This window comes from Castor canadensis, chromosome 1 (genome assembly GCF_047511655.1).
Source record: "Castor canadensis chromosome 1, mCasCan1.hap1v2, whole genome shotgun sequence".
NCBI lineage: Eukaryota > Metazoa > Chordata > Mammalia > Rodentia > Castoridae > Castor > Castor canadensis.
This window is the reverse complement of record NC_133386.1, coordinates 131113477-131131671: the sequence shown is the minus strand read 5'-3', so window position 1 is coordinate 131131671 and position 18195 is coordinate 131113477. Positions and strand designations below refer to the sequence as shown.

General features: G+C 37.9%; 1 non-coding gene across 1 annotated transcript; it reads right to left on the bottom strand.

Annotated features, from left to right (window-relative positions):
- Positions 1-11796: 11796 nt before the first annotated feature.
- LOC141416130 (U6 spliceosomal RNA) lies at positions 11797-11898 on the bottom strand. The gene has a single exon (XR_012441002.1). It is a non-coding gene; the product is annotated as a U6 spliceosomal RNA (small nuclear RNA).
- Between the last annotated feature and the right edge of the window lie 6297 nt (positions 11899-18195).

Genomic DNA, 18195 nt, shown 5'->3' with positions numbered 1-18195 from the left:
CTTCCAAAAGCTTCCCACACCAAAAAGCCCAAAGCAAAAGAATCAAGCCAAAGCCCCAAAAAACCCAAGCTCAAAAAGCCCTCCAAAGCCAAAGGCAAAAAGCAAAAATCCTGAAGCATTCCTTCAGCAGGTCTTTTATAAACAGCATCAAACAGGGCGGAGCCTGCTCCACCCTGTGAGGGGTGTGACATTGTAACAGGAGAAACCCGCGTTACTGCTTCTCTGAACCCAAGCTCAGGAGACACAGCTGTTCTTCTTTTTCTGTTTTGTAAAGGGGCTGTGCCTATCTCGGCCTACAGGTAAAAGCAATTAAGCCACATCTCGCATTGCTTACATCCAGTTCTCATAGGCTTTTCATTATCCACTCTCCACAGTAGAATAAGAGATTTATTATAGAAATTAGACATTACACAATTAAGGGAACTTACCAAGAAATCCATGCAAAAGGTTGTTGCCCCTATATCTGATGTTAGACCTTACTTAAGTCACTCTATGTTAGTCAGGTTGGCAATCAGGAAGAAATGCTGGATATAATTGGAAAGAGTAAGCACAAACTGGAACCCACAAGGACAAATTCATCTCTGTGACTGTCACAAGCATTTATGATTCATTACCAATCGAGTACAGGTAAGCAGTACACAGGAGACTCTTACTTCAGAGAACAAGATTTTATTCAGTCAAATCCACACAGATCCTAATGTCCTGTCCTCTTGTACCTCAGCCAGCCAGGTACTTACTCAGGTCTTCCCCAAGCCTCGCTCACCGTGAGACATTTTCTTAGCCGATAAGGGGAGTCCAGCCGAGCTCTGGGAAATCCTTTCAGCCGATCTTAGTTGCAGGTCGATCTCGCGGTCCACCAGCAACACTCGTCAGGAGAAGGGGTGGCTGCCTCTGCGTCGGAGCTTTGGGACGGTCTCCAGTGTTCAGGAGGCAAGCAATGAGTGGTAGCAAGGCTTGGGTTTTTATGCTTGATGGTGACCTCATAGTTGGTGTTATCGGTCTAACCACCTTAGGGTTGGCTCATTTGCATATTGGCCTGTCATTCTCTGGCTTGGTTTCTTAGTCCTAACACACACTAGCTAATAATTCTTATTACAACAATTTTCCATACTTTAACACAATACAATTAACCAATACAACAGCAATCTTATGTGTGTAAACCACAGTGACTGACCCTCATCACCTTTAGCCTTGATGGCATGGACAATCTACTGACAAGAGCACTCTGCCATGATGTTGAGCTGAAAATTGGTTCAAGACTCAAACAAGCTAAAGAAAAGGTCTGCTGTAAGGCGGGGACATTGTAGATGCACATGCTTCCCACCCCAACAAAGTACACTTGTACCTCAGAAGTAATGTGTGTGTGCTAACACATGCTTATTACCTCCCACCAGCCTTCAAAGCATAAAAAATGGCTGCTGCCTCTTTCAATTTTCAAATCTGTGCCAATTTCTCTTGAAACTGAAACTGTACAGTGAAGAGAAATGAAGGTCCAGCTTAGAAGACAACAGAAAAGTCACCAGATATCAAACCAAGGATTTAAGAAGCTCTAAGAACTTAAAGCAGAATAAAAACAAACTATACCTACATACCTTATAGTAAATATTGAAAACCAAATATAGAGAAAACTATTAAAAGCACACAGATAAAAAACAGTTTCAAAAGAACACAAACAGATAGACAGCAGGCATCTCAAAAGAAACAAAGCAAGGATATAGCAGAATAAGAAATTCAAAGTGCTAAAAGAAGTCACTACAAATTAGAATTTATACCCATCTAAGATACCCTTCTGGGGTAAAGATTCAATAAAGTCATCTTCACAAAAATAGAAAATGAAAGAAATTGTCCCTCACAGATTCTTAACAAAGGAATTCTAGGGGATATTTTTTGTATAGAAAAAGAAGACACTGGGTGAAAGATCAGAGATGCATGATGAAATGAAGAGCAATAAAAAGATAACTAGATATATCAATCTAAATTAATATTAAATGTGCAAAATAACAACATCACATGTGGTTGAAAATGTATTTAGGATTAGACTATGATGACAATGGCTTTAAGTCATTATAAGGTTTTTCAAGATCCTTGCATTATTCAGAAAAAAGTTAAAACAATAATATCAGACTTTTATCAGTCAAGAATATATGCAGTAAAGTCAGGTTGATGGCACATGTCTGTAATCCCAGCACTCAGGAGGTTGAGGCAGGAGGGGCTACATAGTGAGACCCTGTCTCAAAAATACAAAGATGATTATAAGTTATAATTTCCAAGGTAGATATAAAATAGATAGCAATAAAGACAGGACAGAAAATGTGGGTATACCTTCCAATTTAAGAGAGCAGAGAAAAGTGAAATAAGAGAAAATGAAAATGCTTAGTACAAAATAATCAAAAGATGAAAAAAGAATATAGATCTGACAGGACAAATAGCATTAAAAAGATTAGGGCTATAAACTCAACTATATCAGGAACTATATTTGTACAGTTATGTCTTTTATTTGGAACATAAAAACAAATATTGCCAAACTGAATTTGAGAAACCCAACCATATGCTATTTACAAAGGAAAATTCTAAAATATAAAATACAACTTAAAAAGCAAAAGCATGAGGAAAAAAACTATGCAAAGCTAGAATACATGTAGTAATATCATACAAAATGACTACTTTCAAAGTAAAAAGACATAAAGAAAATGAGACGATATACCAACCCTAAAAATAAAAAGAGAAAGGCACTGACAGCTTTCATCTATAATCCTAGCTATTTGGGAGTCTGAGATTGGGAGGACCATGTTTTGAGGCCAGACTGGGCAAATAGTTTGTGAGACTCCATCACCAAAATAAACAGAGCAAAAATGGACTGGAGGTGTAGTTCAAGCAATAGAGCACCTGCTTTTCAAGTGTGAAGCCCTGAGTTCAAACTCCAGTCCCATCAAAAAATTAAATAAATAAACAAAAATGTGAAAAATAAAAACACAAAGAGTAACACTGAACTAGGATTAAGGACTTCATTCATTCTCAGACTTGTGCCCAACTTGCACATTGCATCCTGGAGGTAAAGGATCACAAGGGACAATGACCTCAAGGAAAATTATAGAAACTGGTCAGGAAGCACCTCAGTCTTGAGAGCAATAATAAGGAAGGTTTCCTGGGCCATACTTTGATCAATCCAAAAGTCCACTGTGAGGGACAGTTCTGTAGCATACCTGGAATAACAATTCCAAAAAGTATCTTGGGACTAGTTCTTAACTAGGGTTTTGTGTAGGGAAAATAAAAATGACCAAAATGACCAAAGTGTGTGATGACAAGAGGTTACCCTTACCAACCATATTATTTTTGCTGTGCTATTCCACTCAAGAGATGGAAGACCCAGTCAGAAAAATCTGAGAATTAAATTTTGTACAAATGTTGTTATGTATGGAGCTCAGTGCTACATATTTTTAAATCTAGAAATAGATGGAAAAATTGAAAATTAGGGAATAATTAAAAACTAGTCCACAATTAAAAGATTTTATGTAAGTTGGTGAGAAAAACTGACAACTCCCAAAGAGTTAATGCACAAAGGAAAAAAATTATTTTAAATGTTAAATAAAATAGTATTGAAATGTACTAATTCAAATGAAAACAAAAGTAATCCCATCAAGATTAATAAAATGTGCTCAATATTAGGATATTTAAAGCTGTCAGTGGTAGATTAAAATAGAAACTGCCAAAAAGATGGTGGACTAAAAGCATCCCACCATTTTGATTCTGTGAATGATAGAAGAGTCAGGCAACATAGCAGAAATTATATTCTGAAAAGAAAGAGAGGAAGAGCACTGGGAATCAAAAAAGAGGTGGCAGGACAGCAGAAAAGCATAGAGAAACCGAGAAAACCAGCCAACAGTCCCAAGACCATTCCCAGCTCCCCAGAAGGGGATGAGAAGATGAACTCACAATCACAAGCCAGAGGACCACGTGACAGACACTGGTAATTCTATCTGCAGCATAAGTCCACACTTCCTGCAAGCCTTAAAACCAATGCAGGGATTTGGTGAGACAGTGACTGCTCTGGTGTGAAAGGCTAGCCTCCATGAAAAAAAGACAAATTGTTACCTGCACCTCAAAGAGCTATAGCAGGATGCAAGAAAGGGCTTACTGTTGGAGACTGAGAAAGTCAGGAAGCCTGAAAATGAGGAATAACCCAGGAGTCTTGGGATACCCTCCCAGGGTGTCTAAGTGGAAGACAGTCATGAGAAGTGGTCAAGAATAGGGAGAGGGTCTACATGGTCCTGCAGAGGAGTTTGAGCAGCAGAGAGCTCCAGCAGCAAAGGGCATGGTGGTCAGAGGCTCCACCCTTCCTGACAAGGAGGAGTCACACTGCCTGAGGGTCACTGTGGAAACACAGTATTTGGCCTTCAGGGCCTGCCTCTGGCTACATGTGTTGGCTGTTAAGTGTAGATCAGAGCTCTAAGCCTAGACACTCCAGATCGAGTTATCCACAGCCTCCTCTCCCAATAGGGAGGGGGATCTACTGAGCAGAGTCTGAAAGCACTGAGGCCCATCACTGGAAAATGAATCCCGGCATGTTCTTGCTAACAGGACTGAGGGCCCCAAGCCCAAACCCCCCAAATCACATGATTTCTACAACCTCCTCCTTAACTCAGAGAAGTGAACTTCTTGGCAGGGCCTAAAAGTGCTGAGGGTCACCAATAGAACTGCATTCCCCACAAGTGTTAGCTGCCAGAAGAAGCCTGAGGACACTGAGCCCAGTCCCGCCAAATACACAACCTTCCTTTCTGCATACAGGGAGATGAACTGCTGGGTGGGGCCAAAAGGCACTGAGACCCACCTCATGGAATTGTATCTTGGCACATGGATACTGCCAGGCAGAAATGAAGGTTTCTGAATCACAAGACTTACATAGCCTCCTCCCCTCCACAGGGAGATAAACTGCTCAATGGGATCTGGATGCTTCAGACCATCAGGCAGAGTGACTAGGTCCCTCAGTTCTCCCCCAGCCAGGGCAGAACTCAATCTTCTGTTTGTTGCCCCAACTCTCTGACACATTTGGAAGTCACACTGAGATTTAGATGCTTATTGCCCCTGGGGACACAAAATGGGGGCTAATGGAGAAAGTAGAAACCTGCCCAGCCCACAGGCTATAAAGTTCCATGCAGCCAGCAGTGGCTCCCTGTACACAAAGAAGGGAAGTTTTTATAGTTAAAGCAGCCCAAAAGCAGACTCAACGCTTCTGCAAGACTCCAGGAGCTTGTTTACATCAATCTGAATATGTAACAGAATGCTTTATACAACCAGTTCAGTGGTGAGAAACAGTACCTCAAGCTAGCCACTACGCTGTCCCGCCTAAAGAATGAAAATATTTCAACACAAAGACTACAGGTGATTAAAACTTCCAACCACAACTTGACTTCAGATATGCAAATCCCAATGCAAAAACACAAGAAATATGAAAAAATAAGGCAACATGATACTTCCAAAACCAAACAAGTGCACACAAATGGACACTAATGATAGAGAAGGGAATGATATCTTAGTCAAAGAATTCATAAAAATGACTTTAAGAAGCCTTGAGTTCAAAATCCAGTCCCACCAAAAAAAAAAGTACAAATGGAACATGCAAAACTTCTGGGACACTATTAAGAGACCAAACCTGTAAATCATGGGCATAGAAAATGGAGGAGAGGTGCAAGCCAAATCACAGAAAACATATTCAATAAAACAAGAGCAGAAAACTTCCCAAATCTTGAGAAAGAGATGATCAACCATGTATAGTAGATTTTAAAGATGTCAAACAGACAAGACATATTATAAACACACTGTATTAAATATTAGGCATACAAAACAAGGAAAGAATATTAAAAGCTGAGAGAAACACCAAGTTACCTATAAAGGCAAACCCATCAGAATAACAACAGATTTCTCAACAGAAACTTTAAACACAAGGACATGGAAAGATACATTACAAGTCCTGAAAGAAAATAACTGCCAACTAGATTATTATACCCAGCAAAACTATCCATCATAATTGAGGGAGAAATAAAAATCTTCCATGATAAAAACTAAAGCAACTCTTGAATGATCAGTGGGTCATTGACAAAATATTCCTAGAATCAAACAGAATCTTTGGGACACAGCAAAAGCAATGCTAAAAGTAAAGTTTATAGCTGCAAGTGCCTTCATTAAAAAATTAGAGAGACTCCAAATAAATATCTAAAAATCACCTGAGCTCTTAGAAAAACAAGAACAAGCCAAACCCAAAAGCAACAGATGGAAATAATAAAGATCAGCCTAGAAATTAATGAAATGGGAGACTAAAAGAACAATACAAAGAATTATTTAAATAAAAAGTTGGGGTTTTGAAAACATAAATAAGATCTTAGCCAAAGTAACCAAAAGGAAAAGAGAGAAGACTCAAATTAATAAAATTATATATGAAAAAGGGAATATCACAACAAATATCACTGAAATTCAGAGGATCACTAGGGAATACTTCAAGCACTTATATTCTAGTAAGGTGGAAAATCTAAAAGAAATGAATAAGTTTCTAGATGCATGTGCTCTACCAAAATTGGACCAGGAAGATTTAAACCACCTAACCAGACCTATACAAGCAATTAAATTGAAGTACCAATAAAGAATCTCCCAACACAGAAAAGCCCAGGACCAGACAGAGTCACTGCTGAATTCTAGCAGACCTTTAAAGAAGAACTAACAGCAATGCTCTTCAGATTGTTCCATAAATTAGAAAGGAATACTACCAAATTTAATCTATGAAGCCAGTATTGCCCTGATACCAAAACCAGATAAGGACACACCAAAAAGAAAAAATACAGACCAATTTTCTTTTTAAATTTTTTTTAAATTTTCTTTTTTTATTCAGACCAATTTTCTTGATGAACGAATAGAAGCAAAAATTCTCAATAAAATACTTATAAACAGAATTAGAAACTCACTAAAAAGATATCCACATGACCAAGTTGATTTTATTCCGGGTATGCAACAATGGTTCAACATATTCAAATCAATAAATATAATACAACACAAAAACAGGAAAAAAAGACAAAAATCACATGACCATCACAATAGAGGCACAAAAAGCATTTAACAAAATTCATGATAAAAGCCCTGAAAAAACTAGGAATAAAAGGAATATACCTCAACATAAAAAAAGGCTATATATAAACCTATGGCCAACATTTTACTAAATGGGAGAAAACTAAACCATTTCCTCTAAAGTCGAGAATGAGACAAACATATCTTTTCACTCTTATTCAATATAGTACTTGAATCCTTAGAACAATAAGAGAAAGAACTGAGAGCCAGAAATAGGAAAGGAAGAAGTCAAATTATCCATGTACAGATGCTATGATCCTATACTAAAAGACCCTAAGACACTGAAAAAGAACTCTTAGATCTGATAAATACTTTCAGGACATAAAAATCAACATATAAAAATCAGCAGCTTTTCTATATACCAACAATGAACCAGCTAAGAAAGAAATCAGGAAAACAATCCCATTCACAACAGCTTCAAAGAAATATTAAATACCTAGGAATAAACCTAACAAAGGAGTTGAATGACCTCTACAGTAAAAACTATAAAATATGAAGAAAGAAGCTGAAGACACTAGAAGAAGGAAAGACCTCCCTTGTTCATGGATTGACTGGATTAATACCATGAAAATGGCTATACAACTGAAAATAATCTATAGATTCAATGCATAAAAATTCAACAGAATTAGACAAATTCTAAAATTCATATGGAACAACAAAAGACCCTGAATGGCCAAAGTAATACTGAGCAAAAAGAACAATGCTGGACATACCACAATACCTGATTTCAAATTATAGTGCAAAGTTATAATGACAAAAACAGCATGGTACTGGAAGAAGAACAGATATGTAGACTAATAGAATAGAATAGAATATCCAGAATAAACCCACACAGCTATAGATATCTGATTTTTGAAAAAGGCACCAAAAACTTATGTTGGAGAAAAGACAGCCTTTTCAACAAATGGTCTTGGGAAAACTGGATATCCACCTGTAAAAGACTGAAAATAGATCCCCATTTTTCACACTGTACAAAAATTAATTCAAAATGTATCAAAGATCTAAATTAAAGTCCTAAAACTTTGAAAGTACTAAAGGAAATTGTAGAGGAAACCCTTAACCTATAAGAAAGATAATACGCCTTCCTTAATAGAACTCCAATTGCTCAGGAAATAAGAAAAAGAATTGACAAATGGTATTGCATCAATTTTAAACACTTCTTCATAGCAAAAGAAACAATTACCACTATCAAAAGACATCCCACACAATGGGAGAAATCTTTGCCAGTCATTCATTGGATAAAGGATTAATAACTAGAATATATAAAGAGATCCAAAACTTAAACATCAAAAGAACAAACAATCCAATTAATAAATGGGCAAATGAATTGAACAGATGATTCTCAAAAGAACAAGTACAAATGGTCAATACACATATGAAGAAATGTTCGACACCCTTAGCCATAAATGAATCCTTACACACTGTTGGTGAGAATATAAACTAGTGCAGTCACAGAAATCAGTATGGAGGCTCCTCAAAAACTAAAAAAAGCACTACCATATGATCCTCTGATACCACTCCCGGGCATATGTTGAAAGGAATGTGAATCTGGGAACAACAGAGATACCTGCAACTCTCATGTTTTTGTGTGTGGTGGGGGAGGGTACTGGGGCTTGAACTCAGGGTCTACAGCTTGAGTCACTCCAACAGCTCTTTTTTTGTGAAGGATTTTTTTGAGATAGGGCCCTGTGGAACTATTTGCCCAGGCTGGCTTTGAACTGCAATCTTCTTGATCTCTGCCTCCTGAGTAGCTAGGATTACAGGCGTGAGCCACCAGCATCCAGTGCACTCCCATGTTTATAGCAGTAACATTCACAACAGCCAAACTATGGAATCAGACTAGGTATTCATCAACTGATAAATGGATAAAGAAAATGCTGTATATACACAACAGAATATTATTCAGTCATAAAGATGAATGAAAGTATTTTGTTTGCAGGAAAATGGATGGAACTGGAAATCATAAGCAAAATAAGACAGACTGAAAAAGACTAATGTTGCATATTCTCTCTCATTTGGGCAATCTAAACTTAAAGAAAAATAAATGACTTGAATGTAAAATGGGGACTATTTGGGTGCATGAACCAGTGAGAGGATGAAAGGAGGGGTGAATATGATCAAAGTATTTCATATGCATGTATGGAAATATAATAATGAAACCCATTAAAATTGTTTTTAAAAGCTGAACACAGTTGCTCACAACTTTAATTGCAGCTACTCAGGAAATAGAGATCTGGAGGATGAAAATTCAAGGCCAGCCCCAGGCAAAAAAGTTTGTAAGACCCTCACATCAACCAGTAAAAGCTGGGAGTGATAGCACATGTCTGTCATCCCGACTACACAGGAAGTGTAAGTAGAAGGACTGCAGTTCTGGCCAGCCTTGGCATAAACACAAGACCCTACTTGAGAAATTACAAAAGCAGAAAGGGCTAGGGGCAGGGCTCAAGTGGTACAGTGCAAGGCCCTGAATTCAAACCCCAGTTCTGCCAATAAAAATTATTTTTAAAAGGGAGAGAGGGGGAATAAGAAAGAGTAATAGAGGGGGTGAATTTGATCAAAATCCAATATATGCATGTATGGAAATACCACAATGAAACCCCTTTGTACAATTAATATATTCCAAAAAGGGGTAATAGAAACTGACATATGCCTCTGTTTTAAGTGGAAATTGCTATAACCTTTAGAGAAAGTACTTTGGCAAAGGCATAATGAATTTTAACAGTGTTTATTCTTGCAGGAATCTACCTAAGAACATTAGCTAACAGTATAAAGAGTTCTCTGAACTGTATTTTGTTAAGACAAGAACATGGAAACACTAATAAAAAACAACAATAAAATATAGCTAAGTAGTTGGGCATGCTTGTGCACACCTGTCGTCTCAGTGCTTGGGAGATGGAGGCAGGAAGACTGCAAGTTTAAGACCAGTCTGGAATACATAGTGAGTTCCAGGCCACCCTGGGCTACACAGCAGACTTGTCTCAAAAACCCTAAAATTTAATTAATTAATTAAAAATAAAATTTTTAAAAATCTAAGTAAATATTTTCTGAAACCATTTTAAATGATGTTCAATGGAAGTTTTAATGATTCATTAAATTACATGATTATTTTAAGTAAAAAGGAAAGCAAAACTATATAACCAGCATAAACATAACAACATAATAAGCATTAAAAAAGGTTGGAAAATATCTACCAAGTGATTGTCAAAGAGAATGTGACTGAGTAGGTATTTTCTAATTTTCTGCTCTTTTTTTTTTTTTTTTTTTTTTGCAGTTACTGGGGCTTGAGCTCAGGACTTTCACCTTGAGCCACTCCACCAGCCCTATTTTTTTTGTGAAGGGTTCTTCAAGATAGGGTCTCACAGAACTATTTGCCTGGACTGGCTTTGAACCACAATACTCCTGATCTCCACCACCTGAGTACCTAGGATTACAGGTGTGAGCCACTGGTGCCCTGCAAATTTTCTATACTTTTTACACTTGAAATAAAAAAGTAGATTTTACTGCCAGAGAAAAACAACCTGTCTTCCATTAAGAAAAGGAAGCCTCACACCCAATTATACTCTTCCCCCAAACACCAAATAGTAGATAAGGCTTACAGCAACATTAGAAAGTATCAGGTCAGAAAGCCTGGAAGATCTGAGAGCAGTCTAGGAGTTGAAGTTTAGCCATGAAAGGGTGATGGGAAGGGACCACCATCCCTGTGTTCAGAGTTTTCAGGAGGCCCTTAAGAACAGAAGGAGGCAGAGACTATAGGAGAAGCAGAAAAAGCAGGGTTCAGGGACAGAGACAGGGAGACCAGCAGTGCAGGCATCAGTAACCCAAACAAACAGACTGATGAATAAAGATGACAGGGAATCACTGACTGAGAAGGACTGGGGACACTGGAAACAGAAAGGGTCCCACTAAGCCAGATTTGTCTTCAGTGTAAAACTGACCACAGTAGGAACAGAAACCCCTGCCCCAGTCAGGCCTCTCACCCACAAGCTGTAGAAAATCCAAGTTTGTCTACCCTCCCTATGATGCCACCAGGTCTTTTTAACCTGAGGTAGAATACAGGTGGTTATCAGACCAAAGAGCAAGCCCTTATACAAATAAAGGTACAGAGTATGAAACTCACCAGTCTAAGTCAAAGTATTCGTTGGAGGTTTCTATCCACAAGAACAGCAAAAGTGAAGACAGGATAAATGAACTCACCAGGCATACATAAAAAAACTGTTCTACCTGGAAAGAGAAAGAAGTCTAACTTAATTCTATATATCCATGTTACCTCTAAAATTTCTGTATACATTTACCAAAGGTAAATATAGCTGCAGTGCCATTCATTACCCTCCCCAACCACTCTCTTACTTCCATCTCTAGGAATACTTGTGTATGACTATTTATGACCATCTTTACACTGAACTGTAATGATGTGTTTATATGTTTGTATCTGATGTGTACTGTTTCTTCTTCAAGGAAAAGAAACTTTCCTAACACATCTCAGTATTGCCAATACCTACCATAGATTCTTGAATGGAGTTGGCTCTCAACAATCATCTGATGAATTCATCCACCTCTCCATCTACCAAATCTGCTTGGTGATCCATTCCTTGAGTAATTTATTCATTCATCATTTCATTCAGTCATTTATCTACCCACTTGGGAAAGCAAGGAGGAATAAGAGTTGGAGAAGAAATGTTTTTAAAAAATATGGAACACTTCACAAATTTACATGTCATCCTTGTGCAAGGGCCATACTAATCTTGTATTGTTCCAATTTTAGTATATGTGCTGCCAAGTGAGCACTAAACTTCTTTTGTGTAGCTATTTTATGCCAGTACAATGCCCGGGATGTCACAAGCTACCTCCACTTGATTTATTTCTCTTAACAGCCATATATCAATTATGTATTGCTAACCTCATTTCTCAGAAGTGGCTAAGAGAGGTGAATTAATAGGTTCAAGATCACCTTGCCAAGAAGTGGCAGGGGTAGGAGTGGAACCCAGATCTGTGTGAACTCAAAGCTAGAATGGAGAACATCTTTATTGAAAATACAATCAAACTGAGTCTTGAAGGCAATCCCCGACACTGAAAATCATATCATATAGAAGATTTTCTTTTTCTTTTTCTTCTTTTTCTGGTGGTACTTGGGTTTGAACTCAGGGCCTTACACTTGCAAGGCAGGTACTCTACCACTAGAGCCACCCCACCAGCTGAAAATCATATCATAAACCAGTTATGCCACAGGTTGCCAAACCCTTCCCAAGAGGATTAGGTTTGGGTTGTTATCTAAGTTATAATCTTAAAGGCTTTCAATCACATGAATAATAAATCCCACCTCTTTGGACAGTTTTTAATATGTTAAAAACAGACTAATCTCTGTCTTAAGTTCTGAGGTTGAAATGAGGAGTAAGAATAAAAAAAAAAATAGAAAACAGAAAGGGCATTCTGAAAAGCTGACAAGGGACTTTACCAGTATCAAGGCAGCAAGTTATCACCCTGAGTGTAAGAGGGTGAAGAGCACAGGAATTGACTAAGGGCTTATGAGCCCTTATAAGCCACATTCTCTATACAAAACTTAAGAAAACTTTTAAAAACATGTATCAAATAACATCAGTCCCCTGCTCAAAACCCTTCCAGAGCTTCCCATAGTATGAGACTATCATCTAAACTGCCCTCCATGATCCACAAGGCCCTATAGGATCAGTCCTTGTCCATCCCCCACCTCATCCCATTCTGCACTCTGACTCCATTTCCAGATGTCAGCCACACTGGCCACCTTTCTCATCTACAACATAAATTTGTCATACCTCAGGAAGCTTGTACTTACTAAGTTCCTCTGCCTGGAATACTTTTGCCCTCTGATGTACACAATGCTGGTTCTATCTCTTTACTAGGAGATAGACCAAAGGTCATGTTTTCAAAGAAATCTTCTCTAACCACTTTCTCATCCCTCTATGTCTATCTATCTATCTATCTATCATCTATCTATCCATCTACCCATCCATCCACCTATCTACCTACCTACCTACCTACCTATCTACAGACATAAATAAATAAGGCCCAGGCTTACCCTGAACTTGTAATCCTACTTCTTCAGTCTCCTGAGGGCTGGTATTACAAACAAGTACCACCATGCCCAGTTCTCCCATCCCAGTTTCTAACACATTTTTCCTATTTTATTATTGTCAAAGCTCTTATTACTACCTGAAAGCATTTCTCTTCATTTATTGTTTATTATGTAACTCATCTCATTGGAATTTAAGATGCAGGAGGGTCAAAGGCCTTAGCTGTCTCAGTATTTAGTAAGTTTTTTGTTAAATAAATCTATTTCCATTTTTGGATTTTCATTGTCTCCAACTCTTGGCTTGAAAATTTCAAAGGCTCCCCACTGTTTATAGGATAAACTTCAAATATGTTAGCTTGGCACAGACGCTTCATAATTTAATCAAAATATTCCTTTCTAGCCCTACTTATTTATTCCCTTCTATGTCCCTAAATTCAATGCTGAAATCCAATTTCCCCTGAACACACCACTGGGCTTCTCTAGACTTTTGCTCATCTTATTCTCTTCACCCAGAATCCCCTGCATTGCAATTTCTATATGGCACTTCCACAAATCAGCGACTCCAAGAAAGGCTACAATAACATTTATTGCCAGGTGTGGTGGTGCATGCCTGCAATGTCAACTACTTGGAAGGAGGAAAGAGGAGGATCAAAAGTTTATCAGTCAAGGAAAAAAATGTAGTGAGACTCCGTTTCATTAAAAAAAAAAAGAGAGAGAATGTGGGCATAGCTTAAATGGCAGAAAGCTTGCCTACCATGTGTGAGGCCCTGCTTTCAATCCCCAATAACCCCCCCCACACACACATACACACAAAACAAACAAAAAACATAATTTTGTGCCATGCCAATTCAAAGTATTTTCACATAATGCCTCTTCTATTCTCACAACCACCCTAGTAGTGGGTGCTATTGTTATTATTTGTTATTCTAATGAAGACAGTGGAGCACAGAAATGTTAAGTAATTTGCTCAAGCTCCCACAGTGGTGAATCTCTGATTTAGAAACTGTCAGTAGTGAAGCCATAAAGTGAAATCTGGGAAATCTTTCCTTAGGCCACCATACTTTATAAGCACTTATGGTATATGCTGTAATCCTTTCCCTGAGCAAAGGGGGGACTCGAAAATTATCTGGGGACCTTTAGTTCAATGTCCTAGCTGTAAAGAGGGCCTCAAATAACTAGCCCAAGGACAGAGTCAGAATTAGGACCCATACATACTCCCAGGCTCTGGCCTAAGGTTTTATCCATTGTATCACTCTGCCTTGAATGTCACCTTTTCCATATAGCCCCTTTATTTTTCCCTCAATGTCCTTCCTTACAGCCTTCAAGTGACTCTCTACCTCATCCCTAAGTAACAAATATCTGTTGGCTCCATCCACTTTTCTCCATATTTACCATCACTACTCCAATCCAGGCTACCAATATCTCTTATTTAGAATACTACTATTGTTTTCTCTTTGAAGGCAAAGAGGCACTCCTGCATTCTTCTGGCCCCTTCCAATATATCCTCCATAAAGTCAAATAATCACTCCAAGACACAGTTTAGACCACATCACCAAGTTAAAATCTTTAAGTACTTTTTTTCCCCACTCTGGTGCTAGGGATCAAACCCAATGCCTCATGCATGTTAAGCTCATGCTCTACCACTGAGCTATAACCCCAGACTCCTTTAGGATTCTTTATTCTCTATATAGTGAGGTCAAAAATTTAAAACCACAAGGCATCTGACCCATTGTCCTCTCCAGCTTCATTTCCCATCACTTCTTCTGTCATTTCTGCTCCATCTAAAATAAACTTACAAGTCTTTATACTCACTATGCCCTTTGATTCCTCTTTCAATAGAATTCTTTTTACCACCTCCAATTCTTTACTTATTCAATTCTTAATCATCTTTTGCCTTCTAATAAAGTTATTTTTGGCCCCTCCCTTGATGTGTTTATGTGCATATAACTCACAATTACAAAATTTCATGCTTTACTGAGGTTGTGTGTGTCTATGACTTTCTTCCTAGTAGAATGTGAGTTCCTTGAGAGCAGAAACCATGCCTAAAGCACTTCTGTTACCTCTATTACTAGTGTAGAAGTCAAGTTTCTGGGCATTAATGAAACAGGGACAGAACATTCCTGTCTCTTTGTGGAAGTCTCCCATTTCCTACAGCTTTCCTTGTACTACCCACACCAGACATAAAAAATTAAAGATCCAATTGGTCAGATTCTTGGGTCCTAGAAGGACTATGTTTACAATCAAGTGAAGGTGCATGGTTTGGCCTTCTTCTCACTTAAGTGTACTCATCATTTCATCTATTATACATATACTTCACCAGAGGGTCCCAATACATGACTTGGAGAAATAAAGAGGCCTGCCATAAGGCTAGACCAAGTGCTGCCACTTAGCCTTACTAGAACTCTTCATTAAGGAAAATCAAGCACTAGCTTGACTAATAATAAAGGAGCACCTTGTTTCTTACTTGCTGTTTATGGTTGAGCATACTTGCCATTGGGAACTCACAGAGGGAATTGAAGATTCAGACATTTCTATAATCCCTAGTCAAAAACATCTAATTGCACACAAACTTCATTTTTCACTAAGGTTCGCTGAATGAATAAATGTAATGTGAATGAATGAATAATGAATGACATAAAAAGGAATAAAATGGCATAGTATGGAAAAGGAAAAGAATAAAAGTGAAGGGCTGAAGGTATAGCTCAGTGGCAGAGGGACCGCCTAGCATGCACAAGATCCTGTATTTGATTCCCCAACACCACAAAAAAAAAAGAAAAAGGAAGAAAGAATGAAAAAAATGAAGATAACAAAATATAACTTTGACTCTAGAATTGTCATAGTATGTTCATGAAAGACTGGAGCCTGAGTCCTGGAGAATCTAATGAGTTATGTTTCCAATAACCAGGGGCCAGCCCCAGGAGGCTGAATAAAGGTGGAGCTCCCCGCAACTAAGAAAGTATGGTCCTGGCTCCTTCCCATCTCTCTGTACCCGAGAGCAGCAGCAGGATCCAAGCTCTGTTTTTTCCCACTGTTTGAATTTCCAGTGGCAACTGTAGCATCCAGTAAGGAAGGTAATATAGCATTTGTAATTGCAGACGTGTGCGATCCATGGAATGTGGTTTTTCTTTGATGTTCTTTTCTTCATACTCCTGGGCTCGATTCCATTGATTTTCTTAATCATGATTCACCCTTTTGCTGGAAGAAAAATTAAAACAATCAGAACCCAGCATGGTTTCTGTTAATGTACCTGAGCTCAACAACTATGGAAAATTCTATCAAAGATAAATGGATAACACACTGGATTTGAGATAGAAGAATAAAAGCTCCATCCAACCCTTTCTACTAATTTACTGCTTTTTGCAGTCATTGCACCATCATAGGTTTAGTTCTCTCACTTCTAAAATGGGACCATATTTCTTCCTACTCAACTAGCAGATACAAAAGGCCTCAGATTAGAAAACATATAAAATGTGCATTAAAACTTGTAATATGCTTTTGAAATAGCCTGAGATGTTGGAAGCATGGGTGAAGTATAATATAGTAAGTAGAATAAGAAATAGAGTAACTAAGTTGCAGAACACAAAAAAAATAAAACATTCTAGGACAGGGAAAATAAAGGGTGAAATCAGAAGTTATAGAGATTCAAGTCAAGGAAAGTAAACAGTACATGCATTTCTCTGTTTATAAATCTTGTTTCTGTGACAGCAGAGAAGTCCAATCAGAAGAATTGGCTAAAGTAGGAAGCATCAATGAGTAAGTGACTTATTAATTACAAGCCTAATGTAAGCAAAATAAAGGAAATAGTAAGAATTAGAAAAGAAATGAGAATAGAAAAACACTACAAAAAACCAATGAACCCAAAAGGCAAAAAATTTGTAGACTTATAGCTAGACTTACCAAGAAAAGAAGGGAGAACACCAAATGACTAAAAGAAATGAAAGAAGAAACATCACTAGCAACCCTACAAAAACAAAAGGATTGTAATAGGATGAACTAAGTGACAAGCAATTAGATGAATTAGATGCAAATAAAAAAATCCTAAAACACACAAACTGATGAAACTGAATCACAATTGGAAAATATGAACAGACCTATAATAAGTAATGGGCTTATTAGAAATTTTAAATTTCCCCAAAAGTAAAGTCCAAGCCCACATGGCTTCACTGGCAACATTTACCAAACATTTAAAGAAGAACTGAGCCAGGCATAGCAGGTCACAGCTGTAATCCCAGCTACTCAGGAGTCAGAGGTAGGAGGATTGAAGTCAGAGGCCAGCCCTAGGAAAAGCAGGAGACCCTATCTGAAAAATAAATCAAAAAGGATTGGAGGCATGGCTTAAGTTGTAGAGCACTTGCTTAGCACGACCTTGTGATTATACTAAATGCTAATAAATGTTAATTTCATATTATTTGAATTTTACCACAAATTTTAAAAAGCAATATAATGAAATTTATATTTATCTCCATTTATATTTTCTTAAAATTAAAAAAACCTGCAATCAGGAAGGAAGGAAGGAAAGAAGAAAGAAAGGGAGAAAGGGAAGGAGGGATCATGGTCACTACAAGACTTAGCAGAGCTGTGGAAGGTAGGAGCAACCTAGAGGACTGGGAGGCAAGGTAAAAGCTGGTGCCTCAGAGAGTGGGGGCCATGGAAAACAGAGATGGGATGCAAGGAACAGCTAAGAGCTTTGCTCCCGATTATGTATTCCTCCCCTAGCTAGGAAGAAGCATGAGAGGAAAAAATAAGAACAAAATAGAAGAAAAGGATTGAAATAGTTTAGTAAAAGATGAAGAAAGAATAGATGAAGTAGGAGAAAAGAAAAAACAAGAGAAAGGAAACCAGAAAAGTGTATAGTCTTTGCCAGTCCTACCAGCAGAAAAGGGAAAATAAGAGGGGACAGAGAAGGGATAGAAGGACAAGGAAGAAATGAAAAGAGAGAAAGGGTGAAGAAAAGGAGAAAGAAGGGAAAAGAAAACAGCAATAGCAAAACAGAAAAAAAAAAAAAAACTAACTACTTACGTTCTGGACTCATGCTA